General features: G+C 35.7%; 1 protein-coding gene across 13 annotated transcripts in view; it reads left to right on the top strand.

The window, feature by feature from the left end:
• Positions 1 to 20,587, top strand: part of dlg1a (discs large MAGUK scaffold protein 1a) — a 562,325-nt gene that overhangs the window by 115,304 nt on the left and 426,434 nt on the right. The window lies entirely within an intron of this gene.

The following is a 20,587-nucleotide window of genomic DNA, read 5'->3' as shown; positions in this document are numbered from 1 at the left end:
CGTATCTGGCGGAGACTCAGCAGCCACGAGCCCCTTTCTGTCGACCTCCATCTTGGCTGACTCCAGGCATCACGGCCAGATTCCAGGCTCACCTCCTTTCTTCCTTTGCACTCACATGGTTGCCCCTCGGAAGCCTAGGGAGGGCACCTGCCTTCACGGGGCCCCAGCTCGTGCGGTCTCCTCCTTTCAGGTGGTCCTTTAACCTTATTCTGTTTGTTTTATTTTTTGAATTCTTTCCCTTTGAATTCTCCCCCTTTCCATGTGCCGACTCATACATACATACATACACACACACACACATATATATATATATATATATATATATATACATACATACACACATACATACATATAAAATATATAATTTTCACATCTCTTTGGCTGCACCCGCCGCCGGAAGCCAATGAAGCAATTGAGAACAATCGCACCCATACGTGCAGGTACGACTCGCCCCAACTACCTCATTAACTCCCCGCGGTCCTACAATCACACCCACGGAGAGCAACACAGTTTTATGGTTTTAAAACTTTTTTTTTTTTTGAAGCTGCGGACCCACTATACCACATTCTTTACTCCAAAAATGGTAGCGTGTCGATTTTAAAATATGAAAGTAGCAAGCAAGAATACGTCAAAAGTGATCAAAGGAAGAAGATAGGGAAAACTTTACCTCTCCTTAAGTCCCCCATTCTAAAAGAAACTATTTCTTTTTAGAGTGCATTTAACACAGTGATTCTAAACTTGATTCCTCAGTTGGTTGGCCCAGTTGATTTCATACAAGGGACGCTATTGGTGGATGGCCGAGAAGCTACCCAATCAGAGCACGTATTACGTATTAAATAAAACTCCTCAATGATATACGATATGCTTCTCGCGCGGTGCTTCGAAACACTTAAAAGCTCTAACAGCCCGTATTGATTTTTGATCTATATTTCTCTGCCTCTCTCACTTTCCCTGACATTCTCTGCTCCTGACGGAGGGGGTGTGAGCAGAGGGGCTGTTTGCACAGAGGCTGTTTGCTTAGAAGATACAGACGCTCCTCTAAAAAATGCTGAAAGACTACCTTCACATTGATCCCTTCATTGCGGCCGCTTTATCGCGGTGCTTCCAATACTTAAAAGCCAAACAGCCCTATTGATTTTTGCTTGTTTACTTTTCTCTCTCTCTCTGACATTCTCCGCTCCTGGCACACACCTTGAAGAGGAAGATATGTTTGCATTCTTTTAATTGTGAGAAAGAACTGTCATCTCTGTCTTGTCATGGAGCACAGTTTAAACTTTTGACTAAAGGGTGTTATTTCATGTCTAGAGGGCTCTAATAATGTTAAAAAACATATTTAGAAGGTTGTAAACAGGTTTTCAATACTTTTAACTGCGAAAATATTAGATTTATAAATAAAGAATCCTACTTTGTGGAAATTCATTTATCTGTCTGGAGCAGATTAACTGCGATAAACGAGGGTTTACTGTATAACTGTGCGGAGAATATTTATAAACAGTGTGGGAGAGTTTCTAAGGGCTTAAAATATATAAAAATAACCATACAAACATATGGTTTCTACTTCGCGGATTTTCACCTATCGCAGGGGTTCTGGAACGCAACCCTCACGATCGAGGAGGGATTACTGTAAACCAAACTATTCCTCCCCTATGGTGGTCTCTTCCCTAAGCTTTCTCTCTATGGTCCGTGGCAGCAGGTGTTTATTCCATCCACTTTCTTGACAAGTAGCACATTTGCTGCTGATGAAACATGCTACTTTTGCATTCATTTTAATAGACTTGCTTTTTAAATTTCACCTCTTAATTGTTCTCAATAAACAGGCAAATAATAATGAGATACCAAGTATGTCAACAGATTACAACTAACTCCTCAATCTCAAACTCAGTTACTTGAGTGCTGCTATTTCTACTCCCAATTTATTAATTAGAAGTCAGTTTTTACTTCTAGTGAAATGCATTATTTAATTCCACGGGTGGTTTATGCTCTCATTGTGCCACATTACACATTTCCAAAATTGTTAATTTTTCTTTTTTTCCTCAGAGCATCATTAAAATGGACCATATTTGGATCAGTTTTTTTCAGATGTTTGCTTTTTCTTTTGAAATGTTTCACTGAAAGGGATATTGTTTGATGGACAAAATGCAAATAGGTTTGATCTCCTTATCATTTTTTGGCTCCCCTTACATCTAACTTATGGCTGATGATTTAAAAAAAAAAAAAAAAAGTATTCTTAATCTTAAAGTCAATTAGAGTTAACAATAGGAAACAATATGTTGTAGGAGACCATACAGCTCTTTCATGTTGGTTATGTAAAGTACACATGTATACGCACCCAATCTTAACTTTATATCGGGACAAATAGCTGTCCCCACGCAACTATGCCACATAGTCTCAAGTGTCTTTCTGGAATTCTCAGCTAGTCAGAATATGTTATGCTTTGGTCAGCACTTGAATTTAAAAGTTTTAAGTTTAGATGTATCAAATCCTGTTCTCTTTTAAGTGTAAACTATTATTGGAATACTAGACTGACCCGCCTTTTAAGGCGACCGACTTTTAAGTTGACCACTTCTTAAGGCAATTCAATATGTAGATCAATTTGATATTTTATACAAACTCATTAATTTGGTTATATTGCATTTGAGTGGTATTACTTTAATACTCGTAGTTTCTGTTATTTTTGTGATGAAATTTAAACTTTTTTTCTATATTGAGGTCGCCCTTTTGAACCCCCCTGATAATTTACTACACGGTGAGGCATTTGTACTCCATCAACATTAATTATTTCCAGAGACATCATTTTGTCTATTTTTCCAACGCATCGCACACAAAAGCAAGGAAACAATGGGAGCACCAGAACTATGCTCGCATCATGTCGCTTTGTATCTCAAGCTGCAAGTAGTAAGTCTGTGATAAGCGGAGTACCGCTACGCTTTCCACTCACGGGACGGAATATCAATACCGACCGCTTTTATATAGTAAGAAAGAAGAAGAAGATATCGCACAGTATGAAGTAGAAAATCATCTTTTACCTGGAAAAACGAAACCACAAATCCCATCGTGTATTGCAAAATGGACGGGGCGTGTGTGAAACTCCGCACCTGCATAGTACTCACTGGACGGAAGGACAATCTCGACTGCTTTTATATAGAAGGATTTGCTAAAGTTTTTCTGATCTTTCTGACATTACCCTGTGTTGCTTGCTTATACATGCAGTGCTACCTGTTTATATAGTTTAAAAGGTTTAAGATCAAAAGTCTAATGCAGACTATAATATATATATTTATGAATATTTCAGGTTAATTATAGGAAAATTAAGTGATTAATACAGTACTTAAAGTGAAGAACTTGGTTGTTGCCATAATTCTTAGCCACTAGCTTATCTTGTGCATTTTTAATGTTTTTAATCAGCTGCAAGGTCAAATTTCCTTTTCTATGACCAGATGGTCTTCTCATTATTGAACAGAGTACAGGTAGTCGTTGGCTTATGACCATTCGACTTACGACGCTACCATGTCTCTGGTCAAACGACAATTTTCTCCATGCCACCTCTGTATGGCGTGACTCATTGATCATGATCTCAGTTTATTACCTGCAGAGGTTTAAACTACGTTCAGTTACATTTTTCTTACAATTACTGGAAAAAAGGAACACAAAAATGAAGGTGATCAACCAGTATGAGGGAGGAAAGAAAGAGAATGTGAACCACGTGTGACTTTAAGCTATCCCAGTGTAACCGGTGTTTACTGCACATGCTGTTCTGCTGAGCTTTGGCTTTGAATCCGGTTAACCTCCCAAGTTTTTGCGTTATGATGTGCTGTTTCGTGAGAATTGCAACAAAGGGATAATGAAGCCACAGTGAACACCTTTATCTGTTAATGTTTATTATTAACAGGTTGAAATGTTAAAACAGAAAACATGCGAGTATCTAATTCTGTCAACACTTCTCACAGTTAACAATGGGAGAGGCTCATATTGATTACGTAGCATAACACAAACAAAGAATTCCTGGGGTGATGTGCATCCCCAACATGATGTGAGGCAATATCCCTCTTATGGCTCTCTGTACACACTTGCAAGGCAGCATGGGCATTGTGGTCCAGCTGGACAGCTGTACTGAGTTTCATAGGAGCCACCAGTGGAACTCCTACTTTATGGAGATTCCACCTGTCTGAGAAATCTGGGGAAAAAAAAGAGGAAGGACAAAACCTACCAGGAGAGGAGTACACATGTATTTAGGTGGAGTACACATAGTACTTATTATTTGAATAGGAACTCTGTTTAATGGTACAGTGTTAAATAATGTTTATATGAATTTGGGACTGTGTCTATGAAGTTGTGCCTGGGGTTTGAGGCTCTAGGGCTTCCATTTCAGGCCTCAATATACTGTATAATATTCAAAATCCTCTCTGTTGCCAGGTTTAAACTTGACATCCCGCTGTGTTGATTGAAGTGTCCAATGAAATTAATGTTTTCCTCTAAGCATTTTAAAGTTTGCAGCTGTTTTAAAACACTTTTTACAAAACAACTGAACATTTATTTGCTTAAGCAGCCCCTTCTTTCTAATATTTTATTTTACAAGTTTTTATCCAGATTTTGGGCTAGGCAAGACGGAGGACAGCAATGTTAGAGATAGTTTTGTGGGCCTGTTCCTGTCTAGCAGTATATTGAATTCATTACCATTTAGATCAGTGGAACTCCCCTTTGGTTCTGGAGGTCTGTAGTGTATGCAGGTTTTCATTCTAACTAGTTCCATAATTAGAAACCAGGCCCAGCAGATAATGAAAGTTTGTATTTAATTATATGGCTTATTAGTGGTATCATTCTTCCAAAACAAATCTTTGTCACTGTGTAGATTTCTTATTTTATGAGAACATTATACATGTTTTGTGGGTCGGAAAACATATACTGTATGTGCCTCTTGGTCTTTTCTTTCCGGTCTCATTTATTTAAAAATGTTGTATTATCACAGGTACTTCATGATGCATATACGCAGGTTTAAATGGAAGACATTAGCTAGTGAGCTTGTGTTTCCTTGTTATTTGAACATCATTATTAGCTAATGCCTGATAGGAGACCAAGCAATAATTAAAACCTTAATGCAGATATTTAAAATAAAAACAGGTTGTAGTATTTTCATAATATTCTCATTATGGTCAGCTCTCATCAAATGAAAATACTGCAAGGTTTAAATTCTGCTGGGGTACTGACAGGACAGTGACATCATGCATCTGCAATGTTGATGGAACATCAACAAAAATTTTGACTTGGGGTATGCCTGCAGTATACATGTATGAAAGTTTTATGAATGGCTGCTTCAGCTCTGTGATGTCACGCTGGCCTTGAAAAGCATCATAGGATACTAGAAAATAAAAGTTTGAATTTCCAGGAAAATATTTGTCAAACAAAATTATAGTATATACAGTATGTTAGGTTCAAAAACTCTTTGGTGAATTTTGTGGAGCAATACACACAATAGCATATATATATTCTTTATGAAAAGTGAACTTTGATTTTTCCTGGTAGTACTTTTACTTTACTTACTAAAGCTTTCTGCATTGTTATTTCTTTTTTGAATGTACACACACAGCACTTATTTTAAGGTTCACATACTTAGTAACAGATGTCTTTGTGACAAAATAAAACTTTGTTTTGACCTAGCCTTAGACTGTAAGTTTAAGAAGCTTATTAGTGATCCTTTAATTGTCTTGGAAAGACCTTGGCTGAAATGGGCACGTTGTTAGGAATGTTACCTTAATATACTTACTCTATACTCTGAACAGATAGTATGAAGCTGTAATAGTGATTGGGGCATTCGGAAAATGAAAATGCATTTCCTTTAATTTTGTGATTTCTTTATACAGATGCAAAAATAAACATGGAATAACAGAATAATGGGAAAAAAAACTTTTTAAGGATGGAGCATATCAGGCTGGACTTAAAAGTAAAGTACTTTGAGTTCTGGTGTTATTTATATTTGATAGCTTAGACTTTCTTATAGAAAGGTAGCTAGACTTGTATGCTTATGAAATGTTATTGTATGGTGATAATTATTTAAGAATTCTCATTTGACATCTACTTACTGTCTGTTTGATTTCTGCTTTATTAGTTGAAAATGCATTGATTTGTTTATATAATATATTTAAGAAGATGTTAGGTGTTTGTGATATTAAATTTAGTATCCATGTATGCAGGAGACATTGGGATTAATATACCTTTCTGACCTTGAGTGTGAAAGCAATATAAATATTTTTATTTCTTGGACTATTCTTTATACTCTGGTGGCAAACGTTTTGGTAGTGGGCCAAATTGTCGGTAATGACTAGTACAGAGGGCCATATAAATTCTAGATATGACTATGAATTTGAGAAATGTAATATCGACACATGAGCTATTAACAGATTTTAACTTAACAATTTTTTGGAGTAACTTTTTTTTAATTACAAATTATACAACTTTGGTTTAAAAGCTATTAAGAGTAATGCCAGTGAAGGGGGGTAGTTTTAAACCAAAGTGATTTTGCTATGACATTGCTTTAGTCTTGAACATGTTTGTGCACAAAATGTTAATATTTGCTGAGATTCTGGTCTTCACAACAGTTAATTCTTTGCAAAGACTGACATCTTTTAGTTTGCTTATTTATTTGCTTGTAATAATTTTCATTTGTAAAAAGACCTGCTTGCAACAGTATGTACCACCAAATAATGATATGATGGGCTCAGAAATGTTGCAAAATCTTAGGAACAAATTCTGTGTATTGTGCAGTCAGTAGATGTCAAGCAGAGAAACTTTGGTAAACTTGCAGAGTTCAGTTGCTCCCCTCTGCAAGATTTCCGGAACACTGTCTGCATTAAATGCAAATCAGTCTCACGGATGCAAAAAACAGGGATTTTGGAGAGCCACCCCCTTTTGTGACCTTATTATTCCAAGAGATAAGAAAGATAAAGAGATCATTCTCTGAAGAGTAAAAAATCAAAGAGCTGGTATTGCATATTGGTGAAAACTTGCTGACTTCAAACACTGCTATTAGACAGGATAAACACCCAGTACTCCATAAGGCAAAATGGAAAGTGCTGGTGCAAAGTACCAGCTCTTTTGGAGCACTGACTTCTAGTGTATGTAACAACTTGTTCTGTATACTAATTTGCACTGAGAAGCAGAGTCAAACACACCTGAAGTTCCTCATTCAGGAGTGCTGCAGTCAGGAAAATCAGTCTCTGCTAAAAGTAAGCTATACAGAAACTTGTATTCTTTAACAATCTACACGCTAAATAAAGGCAAGCAAGTAGCTAGAAACATACAGTTCAGTGCTACAGTCTGTGCCTATTTGAATGATAAAAGCTTGATTTGTTTATTTTTTTGAATGACACCGCAAATGCAAAAACACCTTACAAAAGGCAGATTGTTAAATGTTTTCGCACAGTTCTCATGGGCTGCTTGCAACCTTGTCACGGGCCTGATCTATCCCACGGGCTGTAGTTTTCCCATCCCTGCTTTATACTTTTAAGCAATTTGTTTTGAGGAAGTGAGGATTTTTTTTGTGCAGAAAATAGTTACTCTTTTAATTTAAGGTAATTGTTTATGCACCAGGCTTTTATGTTCAGTGTTTCATGGAGAAAAATGTAAGACGTCAGTTTTTAACAGACATGTTGTTTATAGCTTTGAACATTTTGTTCATGTTTCCTATGTAAAGCACTCCAGTTAATGAGGTTCTGTGAACCAGTCATCAAAACCAATAATTGAGATTCAGAAGTTTCCTATTTAAAGTATTTTTAACAATCACAACAGTACATATTATTTTAGAAAAATTTGAATCTTCGTTAAAAGATTTCTTAGCCACATAAAAAAACATGTTCATCATTTGAAATTGCAATGGTGTGAATAATGAGCAAGTATCAGTATCTCGAAGGTTAGCTAGGAGGATTAAAAAAGATTGCAAGCTGGATTGCTGGATTTTAAATAGTATTTATTTCCTGATTAGGAAATTAAATCTGGGTTTTCATCTTTTTCATTTAGCGTATATGACTACGGTTGTCAGTATGTCTTCCCGTCCATCTATTTTGTAACTGGTGTATCAACGTGAGGTTTATTGGGATGCCAGTTCCTATCCCAGTAACACTGGGCCCAAGGCAGAAACCAGCCTTGCAAGGGGTGCACATAGGCAGTCATTAAGACACTTTAGATTTCGTTAACCTAACCTACATTTATTTGAGGAAAGCACATACACACTCAAGCAGAATGAGATAAGTTCACCCTATTGTAATGATGCAATATCTTATGGGTTAGTGGCTATACAGTACTGCAGACGCATGCAGCTACAAAGAAAACACTGTTTTCATTGCTGACCAGTTATTAAATGTTAAATTTGTGGTGCTCCTGGGTTTTGAATCCAAAGTAGAGTGTCGTTAGTACAATAACTAAAATGTTTTAAACACACTTAAAAGCCCATATGGCACACATTTTAAAATGATATGCAGTTTTCAATTGCAAGTGCATTACTAACATTAAAAGAGTACATGTAAATGTAAATAAAAGAATGGGAAATTGCCAACCTTTGCCGAAAATGAGAACCTGAGCTACACCTGTGCCACTCACCAAAGCAGGTGCCCACTCTCGCAGTGCTTCTACATCTCTTCTCAGTTGTTAAGCCCTGTGGGAATATGGCAATTACAAACACTAGGTGCTGTTTACACTATACTTGAGATGTATTATAATGGACGTTCCTCTGTTGGTTATATTGGTTCATTTAAGATATGTAGCTACAGTTAATTATGGGATATGTATGAATACTCGATATGGCTGCTTTATTTTTATCTGCAGGTTGACAGCTGCCTCAAGCAAAGAGACTTACTAGTTGGCATAATCCAACAAAATGGTTGTCTTCAGACTTGAGCCATATATGTGCCATTCACCAAAGCATGTGCCTGCTCAGTGCAGTGGTACTGTTGAAAGTGACCTTTCTCAGCTGAAAACCTTTGTGGGAATATGGCCCTCCTCCATATAGGTGTTAACTCTGTACCTTGATGCAATCAAACAATATAACAAAATATTTATTTTGCTACTGTAATAAAGTAAAAATTAAAAAACAGTGAAAATAATGATCACAAAAATAGAACGTCAGGGGTGCGGAAATCCAACGCCCGACTCGTCCGACACAGGTAAATTGACCGTTGGACAAGTGTGTTTTTCTGGTTTCAGTTGTCCGCGGACAAGTGCAATTTACTGAAGAAAAAATAATTATATGTGCTGTGCAGGGCACATTTTTACCACTACTTTCAAATTTTAAATATTTGGGCACGTACTTCGTGCGGAAACAGTCTACTTAGGCATATTCATCATGTCTCAAAAATGACGGCTGATTTTTCAAAGGAGAAGCGGTCTTACATAAGTATTTTACCCTACTATTTACACGCTTCGAGATGCGGTCATTTTTTCATGCTGACATTACAATGTAATCTGATGATTTTTCATAAATCGAGAACTTTTATATATTATTGATAAAATTCATTGTTTCTACATAAAAATTCAGTCATTTTACTTGCAATGCAAATGTTTTCACCACATAACAAAGCTTGTTAGGTAGTTAATCTTTCCTGAAATTTGCGATTTCGCATAGGTTGTGATATATTGAGGAGTTAAGAAATTTATTGCGTGACAACATCAATTTTGATGAGCTGTCTATAGATCGTTTTTGATTAGAGAATTTTTCATATAAAACAAGTTGGTTTTGCGCTGTCAGTTTATTAAAAATAAAGAAGAAAACATTCTAATGGTTTCCAAATGTTATGAAATATCTATAAAAAATCTTCACTTAGATGCGATTATTTTTTCCCGACAACATCAGTATATTTACTTCTTTGGAAATGTACCATCTTGCAGAATTTCGAATACGTCATTAGGAATTACCTGCTTAACTCGTAATGCACTGCGGTAAGCACGTTTTTCTCGCTATATGCGTGTTGCTGAAACTGAAGCAAGTAGCATCGCGGATGAGAAATGGATCGTTTCTTGATTAAAACTGGCACAACATGCCCTGAAAAACATGACAATGAGGGCAAGAAAAGAAAAACTAAAGCTGAAAGGGACCGTGAGTATGATAAAAAACGAAAACGGTCTTTTCAATCACAATGGCTCAAAGAGTTTCCATGGGTAAATGCAGACGACACTGACTCCGTTTTTTGCCAAATTTGCCGTCAGTATCCACTTATTGCTGACAAAACGTCCACATTATTTACCGGCAAGAAAGTAGACAGAAAAGACACACTACTGTTGCATCAGTTGTCTGCGAAACGCATTGCCTGTATGTCAAAGCATGAGTCTAAAAGTGAGAAAAAAGTTGGTTCAATTGAAAAAGCGTTTTCTAAAGTTGAACGCTCGGAGGTTGAGCGTTATGCTAAGCTGTTCAATACTGCTTACGCTGTTGCTAAGCACAACAGGCCATTTACTGCCTTTCAATTTCTGTGTTCTGTGCAGGAAAAAAATGGTGTAAATTTAGGGAGTGACCATCGAGGCAGGGACGCCTGTGTTGAGTTTGTGAAGTCAATATCGTCTGTTTTGTTGAATGATGTCTCAAGCCACATGAAACATGTCAAATTCTTTTCAGTCATGAGTGACTCAAGCACTGACTCATCAGTAATAGACCAAGAAGGTATACTACTGAGGTACGTTCATCCAGAAACATTTGATCCCTACACAGCCATGGCTAGCATTGAGAATTGAGAAAATGCCAGAGCAGATGGTGTTGTTGCTGCCATAAAAAATGGTTTGTCAAAATGTGGCATTGATATTGAAAATATTGGAGACAATGACCCAAAGCTTGTGTGCATTAATCTTGATGGTGCTGCAGTTAATCTTGGAGCTAAAAATGGTGTTGCCAGAAAGCTCAGTGATTGTGTAAGTAACAAAGTTCTTGTTACACACTGTGTGGCACATAAACTGGAGTTAGGTGTACTTGATGCTGTAAAAGACGTAGGCTATCTAAAAAAGTTTGAAGACACCATTAAACGCATCTGCAAGTTTTATTCTTTTTCACCAAAGAGACGAAATGAGCTACAAAATCTTGCATCAATTTTGAATGAAACCTTGCTTTTGCATTCAGAAATAAAAGCCATCAGATGGGTATCATCAAAGTCCAGAGCACTGAAAGCTGTTAGCCAGGATTTACATGTAACTGTTACCCACATGGAACAGATACTTTCCACATCAAACAAGGCAGATGAACTGGGGCAGGCTAAAGCCATCCTACATGACCTCAAGCAAGTAAAATTTATTAAGTATCTGTATCTAATGATGGATGTACTTTCTGCTATTACAGCCACCTCAACTCTTTTCCAGAGCAAAGATTTGCTGATATTTGAAGTTAAGGAGGCCATTGACACCTTGTACAACAGATTGCATGCCATGACAAAGGAGCCAGGAGAAAACCTTGCAAAGTTTTATAACCTGTTTGACAAGGAGTCTAGTACATTTGATGGATACTTAAAGCTGTCTGGTGGTTTCAGAGATTTTTGTGAAGACAGAGATGTTCATGATCTCCTGGAAAGCATGGTTCAGTATATACTTGCCAGATTCTCTGACCTTGATAAGCCTCCTGTGTCAGATATGAGGGTGTTTGATTTCAGAATCTGGCCACACACTCTGTCTGAACTGAGCACTTATGGAAACTATGAAATCAAGAACTTGTGTCAGCAGTATAGTGATTTGTTGACTGATGAGCAAGTTAAACATACACCATCTGAATGGCAAGCACTTAAAGTGCAGATATCAATGCAACGGCAGTACCATCCACTTGCTGTCTATACCTCAGTTCTGCAGAGGAAAGAAGAGTCTCTGAAGAATGTTAGTGTACTAATCTCACTGTTTCTTACAGTTTCTCCTTCCACAGCTTCGTGTGAGAGATTATTCTCCAATTTGAATTTAGTAAAGAGTTCTCTAAGAACCCGCCTGACTCAGGAAAACCTTCAAAACCAGATGCGCATTGTTGTTGATGGCAAACCTTTAGAAGAGTTTGACCAACTACCAGCTGTGGAATTCTGGTTGTCATCTGGCAACAGGCACATCATTCATAAAAAACCTGAAAAGTCATCAGCATCCACTTCTGCAGGACCATCAGTCCAGGAACCATGCAGTTCAGCTCAAGAAGAAATGAACAACATTCAGCCCATGCTGTCTGAGATGGTAAAGATTCTTGGGGGAGAAGATGTTGCAAGACAAAAGCTGAAGAACATGGCAGAAAATGAATCAGGACAGTGCTCTGTTATGTAACTGTAATATGTGAAACAGAACTAGTGTAGCTATAATGAAGGCATTGTTTATTAGTGAGTTAAAATGATAAGGGAATCTTGCACATAATGTTCTAGAGCAAGGTGGCAAAATACTACTCCCTGAAAGAACTTTTTTCATTTTTAAAATGGAAGGCAGTTTTATATCAATAAAAGAGATCAGAAAAAATAAACTATTTTTCACTTTTTTTATTTGCTTACGGACAAGTGGATTTTGTAAGTTTACTTGTCCGTGGACAAGTAGAAAAAAATTGGATTTCCACACCCCTGAACGTGTTTATTTAACATGTGTTATTGAAAGCATACAGATGATGAGGATGAGTCCCTTGAAGTCTGAGTATGTAGCTAGTTCAGAATTTTCTTTAGTGCGAAGAGATCTTGTATCTTGTCATTTTCAGTGAGCAATACAAATATCTTGTCTGGGTGCTGGTGATCTTCTCTTTGTCTTTCAGTTTTTGGTGTGCAGCATGCACTCCAAACTTCAAGGCCTCAGTCAACACAGAATGAACAGTGACCAAAATATGACTGATACTCTTAAAACTACTGTCAAATTTAACATTACATCATTTTTTTTCTTTCCTAGGCTGATGTCACAGTTAATCCTAATTACCCCTCGCTAATAAATTACAGAAATATATCTAGCTATCTGTTTTTTAGGATTCTAAAAGAATGAACCAGAATATGCAAGATTCAAATCAATACATAGTTTAAATCAAAGCCCAAAATTTTGAATTGAGCTTTGTTTAAGTATTGTTTGTTAGTCAAGTGTTTTGATTACTAGTTGTTTAATCAATGTTAGTTTTTATGGCATTCCACTTCAGAAGTAAAATTTCCAGTTTGGATTTTAATGAATAATTGCAGTCAGAGTTTCTGTTTTATATATTGCTTAATTCACAGTTCATTGTTGTGAGTGTGAATATTTTTTTTAAAAGAAGTTTTCATTGTGTTTTCCATCACCATGATCTACATTTTGATCATTTTTTCATTGTTTCATGGATAAAGCAGCACTAGTCCAATGTCTTGTGCCATCACGGATTTAGGTTTTTAGACCTTTCTAACTTTTGTTTTACTGGTCTTGAATTAATCTGCATTAACTTGAATTTTATTCCCTTTTATTTATTCTCATTTGCTTTTCAAAGTGATTTGTTTTAGTTCGGTTCCTGAAGAAATCTGATGGAATATAAATTATGGATGACAATGATGATGGTGATTATAATAATAATTCTTTACATTTATATCGCACTTTTCCAACTACTCAAAGTACTTTCCATGCTGAAAGGACCTTGGGCTCGAACCCTAATCTCCGTACTGCAAGACAGCAACCCTACTACTACACCAACTTTTAATGCCAAAAAGACACCAATCAGTCATTTATTTTATTTTATATGAATCTTTGAGGTGGTCACTTGACTGTGATTGTAATGGTCAAAATAAGTGAAGTTTGCTTTAAGCTTGCCTGCTTTTAATCTAGTCTGAAAATGATTCTATTTTGGAGAAATTACAGGTTGACAGGATTAATGTTCCAATTTTCAATAGGTAAACTCTAAATATTCCTTTAATTTGATTTAACTAGGACACGTTTACTTTTTGATTGCCTGTTGTTATTGAAATCTTTCATTCAATAAATTATATACGTTTTTAAAAAAAAAAAAAAAGTTTTTCTCATATATTTTGGGTTAACTCCTGAAAACATTTAGTATCAAACATTTAAAATAATAAGAGAAAATCAGGATAGGACAGATACTGCACTGTATAGTGTATGATTTCAAATTCATTGATTTCAGTTCTTACTGTATTTCAACTGGTATCAATGCCTAAACAGGCATAACCTAAGTAGCAGGCATACCTTAATATGTAATAGCTTTTCTATTGATTAGTAGAACATTATCAGATTAGTAATTCCTACAATGTACAGATTTGTTTTAGCATAACATTCTCAACCCACTTCATTATGCTAATAGTAAAGGATAGTCTGTGTGCTTCTGTTATGTCTTTTGGATATTATCAATGAGAATATAAGCAATGTTGCAGTTTTTGTTTTTATTATCTACTATATATACAGTATATATGTAAAATCCTAAGCTTAAAAGGACAACAATTTTATGTGACGTTTTTATGCAACTTTTTTGTCATGCTTTAAATCGAGCTTATTTTAAAACCTACATATATGTTTGGTATCATTCTTTTCAGAATTTATCAAACTTTAATGTGATGTTAGATTTTCAGATTCTTATTCTGTTTTTAAGTTTAGAAACTAGAATATCAAGAAAGTCCTGGTTTTTAAGAATGTCAGTTAAAACGAATGGATTGTTTATTTAGTCTCTTATAAGTATTCATCGAGCATAGTGGACCTCAGTTTAACGGGAGTACTCCAATAGGTAAGAGTAAATATTTTATTCTCATTTCTTGATTTTTTCTCCGTTAAATAATACATTTTTCTATTACATATTTATAGAATTTCATGAGTTTTGACTCCAATAAATAATCATTTTTCTTTTGTACATTTACAGATTTTACTAATATTCTGGCCGCAGCTGGGGGTTGGGTGCCAAAGGCACCAGGGGAGCTTGCCCCCCTAGTACAGATATTAAGTTTCTCATTTAAGAGATCACATTGCTGAATAACCAGAGTGTTTCTTGAGATTGGCAGTGTATTTAAAAGACTTTACAAATACTAGAGATATGATAATATTACAGGTATGTTTGAAAACCAATTTTCAATGCCGGCAAAAAAATGAATTTTTACAGATTTGGTAAGTTCAGTGTATACGTCCTTGAAACATATTAATTAATGTTGACTTATGTTTATCTTTTATTGTGTCTTCTATTTCTCTATTCATTTTGTAAAGCACTTTGAGCTACATTTTTTTGTATGAATATGTGCTATATAAATAAATGTTGATTGATTGATTGATTGATTATTATGTAGGTCACAAATGTGGATACCAAAGCAAAAACAAACAATTGTAATTTATTTCTTGGATCCTCTAGATGGCAGTAGACAGCTTTGTATGCTCTTAAAATACTTTTTATTTTTATATGATATAGAAACCGTATGTAATTATAACCTAATTGCTTGTATAATAACAAATTACTCAATATTTCTGAATCCCATTTTTTTGGATTATTTGTGTTAAATGCACATGTCTTTATTACTTCGTCTTCTCTCTCCAAGAGTGTTCCATCTGATTGCCAGTATCTAATCGTGACACTTTTTTCTTAAAGTTATTATCATCCTGTGCTGAATGCTGTAGTGATTTTATATGCTGTATTTTCCCCATTCTTTGCCATTTAGAGAGTATGTACTTTTTTTAATTCAAAATGAAATGTATTGAGTTAGTTTCTCTGAAGGAAAATCCCTTTTTCTAATTGACATTTTTTTACTTGCTGGCAAATAAGCCTGCATGGCTATTTTTTCTTCCCATATATCTTTAAGGTATTTATTTAAAAAAAAATGCATTTCAGTGAATAAATTAAACGTCTTTAAAGGCATACAGTTCTGCATCTTCTTCTTAAGAGATTACTAATACAAAGATAAACTCTGTAATTAAGTTATCATGAGATGAGTACACATGGACAATTTTTATGTTTTAGTAAAAAGAGGTGTGATAAAATCATATTTGAACATATATTTAATTTATCATTTTGAAATGTTTGTCAGAGATGTATTCTAGTATGATCTGTTTAATATGAAAATGAATAAATTTTACACTTTTTTACCTTGTAAGTAGATTATTTAATGAGACTTTAATTACTAGTTACACCTAAAATAGTGTTGAATCAATACTAAAATATTGATTTTGATGTTTATAATCGCTTTTTCACCACAGTACCGATACATAAGCAAATAAAAGATAACCCAAACCATCGCCTCCGTATACCAAAATAACAAATGCCCCACCACTCCACCGCTTTGTCTCACTCCAGTCTCCCTGATGGGCCACATAAATGTGCACTTCCTTGCATTGTCGCACTCTTCGATTCTCCTCTAGAATTTTTTCTGTGTATCAGACTGTTCCCATTGGAGTGTCCAGCATGTCAAAGAGCAAAAGAACTAAGTGCTGAGCACAAGGTGTTTTAAACCTACCATTTACTTCTGGTACTAAAAATACCAAACTGTTGGTACCGTATAGTTTTAAAAATTTTACAATTTTGGTACATTTTCAGTACTGGTACTCTGCGCAACCCTGCTGGTAGGACAACTTTTGTTCATATTCCATAATCTGCAGTTGACCCATTTCATGTGTGAATGTTGGTTAAGCTCATTAAAATGAGCCATTCTGCTTAATTACACACAAAAAATGAGAAGATATTTCGCTGATACTAATTTATCACCATAGCTCCAGACCAGCTCTCTATCATTGTCCAAAGCAGCCAAAAATTTTAGCTTGAGACTTCCAACAGAAATATTAACTTTCCATCAGTTACAATACTTCTTTGCATTTAAGGAGCTTAAACTACAACTAACAATCGACTAACAATAGGACATCCCCAAGGCCATCACCTGCACACCTTCTCAATGGAGAGCGTTTCCATGTAAAACAGCACTCCTCTTTACTCCCCTATCTGTATTGTTCATGTTATATGTAGATATGTGCCATCTCATATTCTCAATTTAACTTTTAATCTAGAATTCAGTCATTATACCTCCATCACCTTTTAGATGCTTTGTAGAAGTCACTGTACAATACCTCTAATGGTTTGTTTCTATATTGTGCTTCTGTATGTGTTCTGAATGCATACATATTTCTCTTGTATAATACTTACAGTTGTTATATCTTTGTATTCTCAGAAAATAAAACGTTTCCCATTAAAAATCTGCACACATCTTAGAAATAGTGCAAAAGTAGAAAAATTACCTCGTATATTCATAATTTTTTCAAAGATAAATTCTACTTGCATTGGATCGAATTCTAACATCATATACAGATACTGTTTACTAAAAGCACCTTGACCCTTTTTCACTTCCCTGGTAATTTCAAACCTAACCACATTGCGCTGGCTTTTGTTCCACTCTGCCTTCATATGTATTCTGTTCTTATTTTCTTTGGTTTCTTCGGACATCCTCTGTTGCTTGTTCCTTTCTAATGTTTTCCCCATTCTTTTGTGTCTCATAATCTTCTCCATAGCATAAGCCATACAATGCTTCTCCATTATCTTCAACAGTGTGTCCCTATGCCTTCTGTCTCTCTGATCATCATTGGGCATGGATGATTCTCAGTGCACCTGGGAACAAGTAATGGACTTGCCAGTTCACTTGAACTTGACCTGGTGGCTGAGTGGTGCTCCCTAGTCTCAACCACTCTCTGAAATAAATAGCAAGTGGTGGACTTGGCCTTCTCACCCCCACACTGCCAAGAAGTGATGGGTGTTACATGTACTGTGTTAAGGCAAAGCCCCTTAAGCCATTTTTATATTTTTTATATATTTTTTTATTTTTTTTTTATATATTTTTTTTTATTTGTTATATTTTTATCTGTCAATTTCCTCAACTCCAATCTTATACTACAACTACTTCTACTACTACTACGAACCTGTGGGGAAGATTTACGTGTGGGAGTGATGGACTTTGTACTAGATGCCCTCCCTTTTTGGGGCACAATCTTGCTTATATACTGTACATTGATTCTAACATACATCTTTGAAGTGTGGGAGAAATAACCTTGGGTATTTGAGAGAGCATGTAAAATTCAAACCTATATAAAACTACAATGAAACAGGGGTATGCTAGTAGGTAGTTAATTTAATTTAAACATCTCTTTCTCCACTTCTTATAAGCACATTTTTTCATCTGAAACGTGTTTTTGTTTGTTACCCACTTTATTTTCTTCTAAATAAAAAATGTACAGTATATATGAATATACCCTGCACCTGAATATGTCCTTTACCCACACATTCCATCTTTTGCATATAGACTTTTTAATAATAACCACTTAGAAATTTCAAATAGACTATAAACATTAATCTTTTTTATACCTCTTTTCACAGAATACACCTCCATATACTAAACATAGTAATGTAGGTTAAAGCAACATCTATATAGTAACATTATAAAAATCCATAAATAAAACCCACTACTAGCTGTGTTTTAAAATAGTCCTAAAGACAGGATTCTTGTCCAGTGAATGATGTGGAGAGTGGGTGGTAAATTTAAAAAGTTTACTACACCCATAAGGCTTTACATTTCCTGTTTAATTGGTGTGCTAATAATTCAGAAAGTAACTGTTACTTTATTTAGAAAAGAAAAAAATCCATGCATTTTGCATTTTTTGAGTGTAACCACTGAATATGTTGCTTATGAAAAAGTAGTAATATGAAATTTATTTTTCATTTTTCCATTGATGCTTTTTACATCATTTGCCATTGTACAGGACTGCCACCACTGAGTCTTGTTATGACATTAACTTCTTTCTCTTCATTCACCATGAAATGACATATAAAAATATAATTAATAAATAAATAATATAAATTTGTATCACACTCACAGCATCTTGTGCAAGTTTTTATCCCCTCACTTGTAAATATAAGGCCGGGTTTACACTTCATGCGACACAATGCAAGCTGCAGCAGACGCTACGCAAGCGTTGCACTGTTTATACTTGCGCACATACTTTACGTAAATCTGGAAGAATCCACCAGGTGCCAGTACGAGATATTATCACAGTGAGAACAGGTTTGGCTTTGCTGTGTTGTGAATTGCTTGGAACACCCATTAAATTCCGATGACGACTTGCTACAATATCTCTGAAAAGGAGGCTTAATGATTAAATCCAGGGATGTGCCCATTCCAAATAGCATAGGGCATGAGGCAGAAACAATCCCTAGACAGGGCATCAGCTCATCCCAAGGTTGAATACAAGCACTTGCATACACTAGCGTCATTTTAGTGTTACCAAATCTGCATATCTTTGGAAGGAAGCCAGAGCCCACTGTGGAAACCCAGCAGGAAAACGTGAACTCCAGGCAGATTATATCAGCGACGTGATTCACTGCGAGACAGCAGTGCTAGTGCTCCGGCACCGTGTCAGCTCCATGTGTGCAATTATTAACAGTATTCAGTATTTAAACGAAATTAACAATTTATCTGTAAAATGTAACATACGTACTTTAATGCATTTCATGATGAAAGTGATATCAAGTATAAATCTAAAGATTCTAAATTTGCAGAGAGTTGGAATATCATACATTTAATGTGTTCAGTGTGATGATCTGTTGCTGATTCCCACTGCTGTCAGGTCAGGAGAAAGTCCCAGAAGCTCGTAGCGATTGAAAACTGGGATGACGTTTATGACAGTCTGCTTTAATGATAAAGTAAACTACGAAGTTAAAGTGGACATTTTGAGATTAAACCTTAACTTTCCACTTTAATCACAAAATACACCTTTTCACCATGTCCTTAATTTTTTTCTCTGTGGCTGTACATTATGTTGCTGTTGTGAAGTTGCAAAAAAAAAAAAAAAAAGACGGCACAAAAGATGGTATGTGAGACTTTTAAAATGTATTGTGTCATTATGATGGGGAATATGTGACGCTTAAATATAAAAGCACCACGAATGCATCTGTATGTTGGCATTTTGCTTGACCACATCGAACCATTTATCAAACGTCGAAGCGCGTACATCGATCCCGTAGGATCCACATGTGAATTTCCCCTTCGGATTAATAAAGTATCTTTCCTTCCTTCCTTCCTTTCTGTCTGTCTGTCTGTCTGTCTGTTTTTCTATCTATCTATCTATCTATCTATCACATGTAGATAGTAAACACAGACTCTGACATCATATTCCAACTTTTATCACACTGCGCCCCCTGACTTTTTGCTGGTACTGCAACTCGCGCATGTGTCCTGTTCATTTCTAAGGACCTGCTCAGAGGATGTATCAAATGAACACTGGGAACATGTGGCAGCTATGATGCGTGCGCATACGCATTCTGAGCGTGAAGTATAAATGAGCCCTAACAACTTTTGTTTCTTAGCCTCTTGGGGCTAAAATTTGAATTAGTAGCACTTGGTTGTCGAGCAGGTTTAACAAGGGATGTGGAATTTTAGCATTTGTCCATTGCCTTTCCTTGTGTGGCATATTGGTACAATCATTTTCTATGTGTTATTTCACATTCTATGTACAATATACAGTGAACCCTCGTTTATCACTGTTAATCCGTTCCAGACTCTACCGTGATGAATGAATTTTCGTGAAGTAGGATTCTTTATTTATAAATCAAATATTTTTGCAGTTAGACTATAGAAAACCTGTTTACGACCTTCTAAATACGTTTTTTAACATTATTAGAGCCCTCTAGACATGAAATAACACA

This window comes from Polypterus senegalus, chromosome 1, assembly GCF_016835505.1.
Source record: "Polypterus senegalus isolate Bchr_013 chromosome 1, ASM1683550v1, whole genome shotgun sequence".
NCBI classification, from domain to species: Eukaryota; Metazoa; Chordata; class Cladistia; order Polypteriformes; family Polypteridae; genus Polypterus; species Polypterus senegalus.
This window is presented reverse-complemented; position numbering and strand designations above follow the sequence as displayed.